Source organism: Gossypium hirsutum, chromosome A03 (assembly GCF_007990345.1).
Source record: "Gossypium hirsutum isolate 1008001.06 chromosome A03, Gossypium_hirsutum_v2.1, whole genome shotgun sequence".
NCBI classification, from domain to species: Eukaryota; Viridiplantae; Streptophyta; class Magnoliopsida; order Malvales; family Malvaceae; genus Gossypium; species Gossypium hirsutum.
The window spans coordinates 104,323,357-104,332,888 of NC_053426.1; the positions used below are offsets into that span (position 1 = coordinate 104,323,357).

General features: G+C 35.9%; 1 long non-coding RNA gene and 1 pseudogene across 1 annotated transcript; one reads left to right on the forward strand and one right to left on the reverse strand.

The window, feature by feature from the left end:
• Nucleotides 1-7,955: 7,955 nt before the first annotated feature.
• On the reverse strand, nt 7,956-9,056 carry LOC121220821 (GEM-like protein 5; annotated as a pseudogene).
• Nucleotides 8,148-9,241, forward strand: LOC121220823 (uncharacterized). Its single transcript, XR_005918028.1, has 2 exons — nt 8,148-8,289; nt 8,394-9,241. It is a non-coding gene; the product is annotated as an uncharacterized lncRNA (long non-coding RNA).
• The last annotated feature ends 291 nt before the right edge of the window (nt 9,242-9,532 follow it).

Consider the following 9,532-nt stretch of genomic DNA (forward strand, 5'->3'; position numbering starts at 1 on the left):
TTTTTTAAAATTTACATAATAATCACTATTGTTATCAAATTGTTACATTTTTCTCACCTAGCTGTTAACTTCTGTTAAAAAAATCAGTTTGATATTTTTAATTTATTTTAACAATAATTATAAAAATATATTTAAAATAAATAAAAAATTATTTGTAGTTAAGAAAAACCAAAAATTTTGCAATTAATTTTTTCGCAGCCAATCTTATAAAAAATTAGTCTTAGACCTTTAAAAGAAACATTAAATACACATTCATTTTGATCCTACTCTTTTCTTATTTACTTTGTTGTTTTACACTATCTTCATTTTCATCTCTCTTTGCCTTTTTTTTTTTCTTTTTTCATGCAATTTTGTGTCGAGAAGAAATGAAAGATATGAAGAAGAAGAGTACTCTGAATTATAAATTTAAAAATTCTAAAATTAAAAGTTATTAAAAAACCCAATTAATGGAAGTAGGGTACTTTGTAATAAATTTCCTACCCTGCATAAAACTAAAGTTAGCTGAATGTTGAAACTTTATCAATGGCTTCTCAAGGTTTCATTCTTTCCACTGTGAAGAAGAAAAAAGAAAAATGGATGATGACTCTTAAATTTTAACTTAATATAGTTAGTTTATTAATTAATTAAATTAATCATAATTTATTAACATCAACCTTAATTAACCATTTTGATGGATGATAGTTTTTTATCACCACCGTCCACTATATTTAAAAAGTCAAATTGCTAAATTGATATCTATCACTTAATTACAATTTTATATTGGTTAATTTTTACCACTTTTATAATTTAATTTTTGTACCTTATTTAGTCACTAATTTAGTAAAATCACTTATCCAAAATTCAATTCATCTATATAATCACTCTATAAATATTGAATTAAAAAATTCTCAAAATCAGTTTATGAAAACGAGATCTCAATACATCATTTTCCAAAACTACTTATTTTCAGTACATATCACTTGTACCTTGACTAATTGAATAATTAACAAAAATTATCATATTAAAAATCAATAAAACACTAAAAAAACTCATAAATATTATTAAATAATATTTACTAATTCACCATGGGAATTATAATTCCCAAATCACTCAAAAACAAGTTATTACAATTTTTTTTTTAAATCTGGCTCCCTGTAAGATTAAAATACTAAACTGGAGAATTTCTCAAAATTTTCTTCCTACTTCATCTAATCTACTTTACAGAAGGTTAGTAGAGTCTAGATTATGCCCTAGATGCTCTGGTGAGGTAGAAACTTTGGAGTAAGTTTTCCGAGACTGCCCGCGTACAAAGGTGATATGGGAGCAATTAAATTTCTGTTGGCCAATATCTGCGTTAGAATCAAACTACAGAGAATGGGCGATATTCATATTTGAGCACAATTCTTTGAGGCAATGTCGATTGTTTTCATGTACAATATAGCCGACTTGGATATCGAGAAACAAATTAATCGGTAAAGGAGTGCAAAAATCATCTTATTCCACAGCAAGTTTATCTTGGCGAATTGGAGGTTCTAAATTAGAAGTTACATGTCCAGAAAGGGAAACTGGTATGATGGAAGTCGCTGGAAAGCCCGCTCATCAAAATCAACTTTGATGTTGTGTTCAACAAACATAGGAAATGTTGCGCGGAAGCGTGTGAAAGAGTAAAATTATTGTACTGAAAAATCACCCTAAGTTCAATTCCCAGGAAAGAGAGGTAGATCACGAAGATCACTTAAATACCAAGTCTTTCCTAGCCAGAATATCCCTCTATCGTAATTTAATAGCACAATAAATCACTACAATCACATTCACAAAATATGCAAAACAAATAATAAAGAACACCAGAATTTTAACGAGGTTCAGCAAATTTTGCCTACGTCCTCGGGCACTACCAAATATATTTCACTCCAAAAATTACAAGTGAAATTTACAAATAGAGAGAGAGAATAATGCCTTAAGTAGAGAATGGCAATTATGGGATGAAGAAAGTAAGAAATGGTTAGGCCTATTTATAGTTGAGGTTCAAGGATCAACTTGCAATGTCCCTATACAATTAGGGACCAAAATTGCAATTATCCCATGCCAACTTTTAACCCAACTTGCCAACCAATTTTACTTTCTACTTTCGGTGCCCACCCTTTTTGACTTTTCAAACAATGGGTGGGTTCCAATAATCTCCACCTTGAAGATTTGATTAGGATAATCTTATCTTCACACAATTCTTTCTGCCTTTGACAACAATACTTGATAGTGCCTTCTTCAACTGTTAAACTTGCAGGATATTAATCAAGTTCAAACAATGTTCGAACTTGGTTGCTGTTACCACCTTGGTCATCATATCTGCGGGATTATTTGCAGTCTTGATCTTCTGAAGACAAATTTTCCCCTCTTCAATAATTTCCCGCACAAAATGGAATCGTACGTCGATATGTTTTGTACGTGCATGATAGACTTGATTCTTTGCTAAATGAATAGCACTTTGACTATCACAATACACGTTAATATGCTCCTGAACCAACCCCAAGGTTTTAGCCATACCTTGTAACCAAATAGCCTCCTTTACAGCCTCTGTTACAGCCATGTACTCGGCTTCTGTGGTTGACAATGCAACTGTAGACTGTAGTGTAGACTTCCAACTTATTGGTCCTCCAGCAAGTGTAAACACATAACCGGTGGTTGATCTTCGCTTGTCCAAATCACCGGCATAGTCAGAATCAACGTACCCAATAACATCTTTACCAAGTGTATTATCCTGCTTGAACAGTAATCCAACATCCACGGTCTTCTGAATATACCGTAGAATCCATTTCACAGCTTGCCAATGTCCTTTTCCAGGATTATGCATATACCTGCTCACTATACTAACTGCCTGTGAAATGTCGGGTCTTGTACACACCATTGCATACATCAAGCTACCCACTGCATTAGAATACGGAACTTGCAACATGTATTCTCGTTCCGTATTCGTCGAAGGAGATAGTTGTGCAGAAAGCTTGAAAAGAGAAGCCAACGGGGTACTTACAGGTTTGGTCTGCTCGTTCATGCCAAACTGCTGTAGTACTTTCTTCAAATACTGCTTCTGAGACAAGCTAACTCTGCCATGAGCTCTATCTCTACATATTTCCATGCCAAGAATCTTCTTAGCTTCACCTAGATCTTTCATCTCAAACTCGAGATTGAGTTGAGTCTTCAATCTCTCAATCTCAACTTTGCTCTTAGATGCTATCAGCATATCATCAACATATAAGAGCAAGTATATGAAAGTTCCTTCTTGTAGCTTCTGAAAATATACGCAATGATCAAATTTACTTCTTGTGTACCTTTGCCCTTTCATGAACTGATCAAATCGCTTGTACCACTGCCTCGGAGATTGTTTCAATTCATAAAGCGACTTTGTCAGTTTGCAAACCCAATTTTCTTTATCAGCAACATTGAATCCATCAGGCTGAGTCATATAGATTTCCTCTTCCAAATCACCGTGTAAAAATGCTGTCTTCACATCAAGCTGAACTAGTTCAAGATCGTATTGCGCAACCAAGGCTAGCAAAATTCGAATAGACGAATGCTTCACAACTGGAGAAAACACTTCATTGTAGTCTATTCCTTCTTTCTGAGCGTAACCCTTTGCTACCAATCTAGCCTTGTATCGAATTTCATTTTTACCAGGAAATCCTTCCTTCTTTGCATATACCCATTTGCATCCAATTGCCTTCTTTCCCTTGGGCAGTCTCACCAACTCCCAAGTCCTATTTTTATGAAGAGACTGCATTTCTTCATTCATAGCTTGCTTCCACTTTACACCATCAGAGTTACTTATTGCTTCTGTGTAAGTGGAAGGAACATCATCATCTGCAATTGGAAGTGCATAGGCCACCATATCATCAAAGCGAGCAGGCTTACGAATCTCTCTTCTTGGCCTCCTATATGCAATTGAATCTTGTTGCTGTAGAAGTTCTTGGGTCGAAACTTCTTCATATTTGTTCTTTCAATATTAGCTGGATCATCATTAACCTTTTCAAACTCCACCTGCTGCAAAGTACTACTGGTTTTGTCATCCTTTTGTGAATCCTCGTTCTTCATCATGGTTGATTCATCAAAAGTTACATCTCTACTGAAAACAATCTTCCTTATATCAGGACACCAGAGACGGTATCCTTTTACACCACCAGTTATACCCATGAATAATGCTTTCTTTGCTCTTGGGTCTAACTTAGATTCTTTTACATGATAATATGCAGTGGAACCAAAAACATGTAAAGAATCATAATCAGTAGCAGGTTTACCAGTCCACATCTCCATAGGAGTTTTTCCATTTATTGCAGCTGATGGCAATCGGTTAATTAGATGGCACGCATATGTAACTGCCTCAGCCCAAAATTCCTTGCCCAATCCAGCATTGGACAACATACATCGAACTTTCTCCAGTATAGTCCGATTCATGCGTTCTGCCACCCCATTCTGCTGTGGTGTATCTCGAACAGTGAAGTGTCGCACAATGCCCTCATCTTGACATACTTGTAGAAATAGATCATTTTTGTACTCAGTACCATTATCTGATCGAAGTCGTTTGACCTTTCGACCTGTCTGAGTCTCCACCATCTTCTTCCACTTCAGAAATGCATCCAAAACTTCATTTTTTCTTTTCATTAGATACACCCATACTTTTCTTGAATAATCATCAAGAAAAGTGACAAAATAGTGCATACCTCCCAAAGAAGCCACTTTGGTAGGTCCCCACACATCACTGTGAACATAGTCCAGAATTCCTTTCGTATTGTGAATTGCTGAACCAAATTTTACCCTCGTCTGCTTGCCCAGAACACAATGTTCACAGAATTCCAATTTGCAAGAATTTGCACCTTTCAACAAGCCTTGCTTCGCCAAAGTCTGCAAAGCTTTTTCACCAGCATGTCCCAATCGCTTATGCCATAACCTGGTAGCCTCTGAATCTGCATCTTTCGCAGAAGCTGTTGATGTTGATCCAATAACTGTACTTCCATTTAAATAGTACAAGTTATTTCTTCTAGTGCCTTTCATCACCGTCAATACCCCAGCTACTACCTTTAGTAATCCATCTCTCAAAGTGATTGTGAGCCCTTTAGATTCTAGGGCCCCTAATGAGATGATATTTTTCTTCAAGCTGGGTACATAGCGAACATCTGTCAGAACTTGGATTGAGCCGTCATGGTTCTTCAATTTGATTGTACCTACATCCATTGTCTTACAGGCACTATCATTGCCCATAAAAACAACTCCACCTTCTAGTTCTTCAAGACTAGAAAACCAGTCCTTATTAGGACACATATGGTAAGTACATCCCGAATCCAATATCCACTCATCCGTTTGACATGCCATTGCCATGCCAACCAAGCTAAAGTTTGACTCCTCATCATGCTCCGCTACACATGCATTAGAAATAGACTTGCCCTTTTGTAACTTAGGACAATTCTTTTTCCAATGCCCTTTCTCACGACAAAAGGCACATTCATCTTTGGCGGGTCTCCCTTTGGACTTACCCCTTCTACCAGGTTTGCTGCTGTGTGAACGACCTCTTACTGTTAAGACTTCTGCAGTTGTATCTCTGTGATCTCTTTTATCTTTCTTTCGAGTCTCAGATCTATACAACGCACTACAGACTGCATCAAATGTGATTGAAACTTTCCCATGAAGCAATGTGGTGGTAAGATGATCATATTCATCAGGAAGGGAATTCAACAACAATAATGCCTTGTCTTCATCTTCAAATTTCTCATCCAAATTTAGCAAGTCTGCTAAAATTTTATTGAATGAGTTCACATGGTCATTCATCGACATACCAGGTGCATACGTGAACCGAAAAAGTTTCTTTTTCATATAAAGCCTATTTTCAAGACTTTTCGTTAGAAACTTTTCTTCCAATGTATCCCACAGCTTCTTCGCTGATGTCTCCCTCATGACGGAGTACTTCTGCTCTTTGGCCAAACATAGGCGGATTGTACCACACGCCTGTCTATTGATCTTGGCACACTCCTTGTCATCCATCTTGTCAGGTTTTTCTTCAAGGGCTATATCCAGCTCTTGCTGACATAAGACATCCAGGATCTCACACTGCCACATACCAAAATTATTGGTACCGTCAAATTTCTCTACTTCAAATTTTGCATTTGTCACAGTAGTCCTTGCTGATGACGATGCTGCTGTCATTTTCTCCTCAATCCCAACTACTGTATACGTGAACAGTACCGTATACGTGAATAGTGTCGTATACGTAAATAGTATCGTATACGTGAATAGTGCCGTATACATGAATAGTACCGTAAACGGTCGTATTCCCCAAGTACGAACCTGGCTCTGGTACCAATTGTTGCGCGGAAGCGTGTGAAAGAGTAAAATTATTGTACTGAAAAATCACCCTAAGTTCAATTCCCAGGAAAGAGAGGTAGATCACGAAGATCACTTAAATACCAAGTCTTTCCTAGCCAGAATATCCCTCTATCGTAATTTAATAGCACAATAAATCACTACAATCACATTCACAAAATATGCAAAACAAATAATAAAGAACACCAGAATTTTAACGAGGTTCAGCAAATTTTGCCTACGTCCTCGGGCACTACCAAATATATTTCACTCCAAAAATTACAAGTGAAATTTACAAATAGAGAGAGAGAATAATGCCTTAAGTAGAGAATGGCAATTATGGGATGAAGAAAGTAAGAAATGGTTAGGCCTATTTATAGTTGAGGTTCAAGGATCAACTTGCAATGTCCCTATACAATTAGGGACCAAAATTGCAATTATCCCATGCCAACTTTTAACCCAACTTGCCAACCAATTTTACTTTCTACTTTCGGTGCCCACCCTTTTTGACTTTTCAAACAATGGGTGGGTTCCAATAGGAAAAAATCATGTGCATGTATAGTAATTAGAGATTCAAATTAACGAGGTAGTACTGGGTTCAAAAACTAGCTTGCATGATAACATACCTACTGCATCCGCAACTCAGGCGACTGCATGTCTTGAAGCAGTCTAGATGGTTTAGATCTAGGGTTTTCGATGGTGATGATGGAAGGAGACGCTTTGTCGGTGGTGAGGGAGCTGCAGAAAGAGAAGGAAGAAAGATTAGATATCGGTGCCTATATATCTGATTATAGATCTATCAGTGTAGGATACCAAAAGTGTTTTTTCATACATGCACCGAGACAGCCTAATTGGTTGTGTTTTACAAGTATGCTCTCTTTTTACCCTTTATTTTTGTGGGGGGTGGAACAGCAAGAGTGGTCCTTCCCTCTTACATTTGTTTTAAAATGTTTAAATCATCTGTTTCATTTTCCTTAAATAAAGTCCACATATTTTTAACTCTTTTGGAAAATAAGGGTTATTTTAAAATCATATTATTTACTTTTTTTTAATTATCATTTACTTTTATAGTAGCATTGTCTTACATGTGTGTGCTTATTTTTGTTAATTTTCGTTCAGTATTTTTTGTTGAAAAATAATTTAGACATAAAATTAGATATATATTGTGTTATATATCAAGTTACTAATACAAATTTAAAGTAATTACAAAAGTATAAATTTTGCTTTGAATTTTAATTTTCATGGATAGCAGTAAATTTAACTTCCCATCCAAATATTACAATAAATTTTTTGTTATATTTTTATCCTACATTTTGGAGAGCTATGAAATTTGTTTATTATTGGATATTAGTTTCCAATTAAAATATATGAACAATTAAATTTTCATTTTTTTTGAAGGATACGTTTTGCATGTTTAAAATTTCTTTTAAAAAAAATTGTCTTTACCTTGATGGCATAGTTGTAATGATTTGTAGGGACATTCTATTAATTGGGATAGTGTTCTTTTTTTTTGTCAAGTAATCCGGAAAATATTGTCTGATATTTTATAATAATAATTTGGATTAATTCCTTTTACTTAAAGAAAATGGAACCCCATAATTTTGTTATGAAAGTAAAAAGTGTGGAAATTAAAATTCTGGAAACATCAATCTTTATATCTATTAGACCAAAAAAAAATCAAACCAACTCGTCAAACCCCTCAATCTACGTGTTCATATTCCTACTAATAACAACATCTGAATTTTAAAAAATAACATCCACACATATAGTCTGCCCCTAGGCTAGGCTGGATTCAGGGTAGCGGCTTGGTATCTTGCAGACTGTTCAAAAGATGAAACGATGCTTTCTCAAAATTAACAAATCCCATGAACCAGAAGTCATGCCCATCCACCGTAACTACCTGAATATAGCTCTCCACTGGATTCTCTTTCATCACCACCGGATTAACACTGCCCACATTCGCCAAAGGTATCATCACCTGTCCTCATTAATGAATGCAAAATATAACTAAATTAATGCGCATTTCATCATATCATTAATCTTGTTAAATAGTTTATATTATTACCTTGTAGTAGCTCCAAGTCTCCTGACCAGAAGGAGCAGTGAAAGATAAGGGCCGATCACTGCAGAAGGCTACCCGAGCCGTTGATAAATAGAGCGTACCCGCAACAGGGCCTGTTGTTGTGGAGAGATAACAGGCGAATGTCTTCTTTAACCTTTCATCCGGATCAGTTGCAAAAATCTGCTTGAACAGAGACTCAAATCCACCCTCTGTTATAGCTTTGACTGTCAGGTTTAATTTACCCCATGCTGCTTCCGATACAGACGGTCAAGTTTTAACTGTAATTTCATATATCCAGTCCACACATATTAGGACTATGATATGAAGGAGCTAGCTATAATTTAATGAACTTACGGTTGTGCCAGATGTTGCGTGCTATAGACTCGGTCTTCCTACTCCAGGTATTGAACATGTTAATCACAGGTTCAAAAGGATTATGGCTTGGTCTTTCTGCAGGGGAATAAACGACATAGGGCAGCTCATAGATTTGTTGGTGATCACTAGCATTCCATAAAGCCGCCTTCTGGTTGTCTGGATGGGCACTAGGAGCTGCAGGGGCTCCCATGACGTGCGTGCCCCATTTCTTAATATCTTCTTCCGATGGGGATGCTTCTACTATGGGTTCCTGGGATCCTTCTACTTTAGTGTTTTCTTGAGTAGGTGTTGATGACATGGTGTCTTTGAACTGATAGGATAATTATTTTGGTGGATTAATATTTATGAAATGGATGATTTGCTTAGGGGGTTGAGTGGAGAATTCACGAAATTTAGGTATTTAAGTGTGTTTTATTTCCTTTGCATCCAAGTAAGTATTCTCTAGAAAAGTGAAATTGTAGATTAGAAATTCAGCTTTGGTTTCTTGACCGGGTGTTATTAGGAAGTTTCCAGTTTCGTCGGTTGTCTTTCTATCAAATGATGTCCACTCTAAGGCGTGTGAGGATTAAATTTAGCCACTTGTTATGTACGTGTGGCAGAGAGAGTGACATCTTTCTCTCTAACATACAAGGACACAATCATCTACATACCTAAATTTATGTTTATCTATTAGTTAAAAATTTTGATATAAAAAATAGATGTGCTATTTTTAAATTAGGGTTATTATTTAAATAGAATTTTAAGTATAAAATATAAAAAATTGTGATAATTATG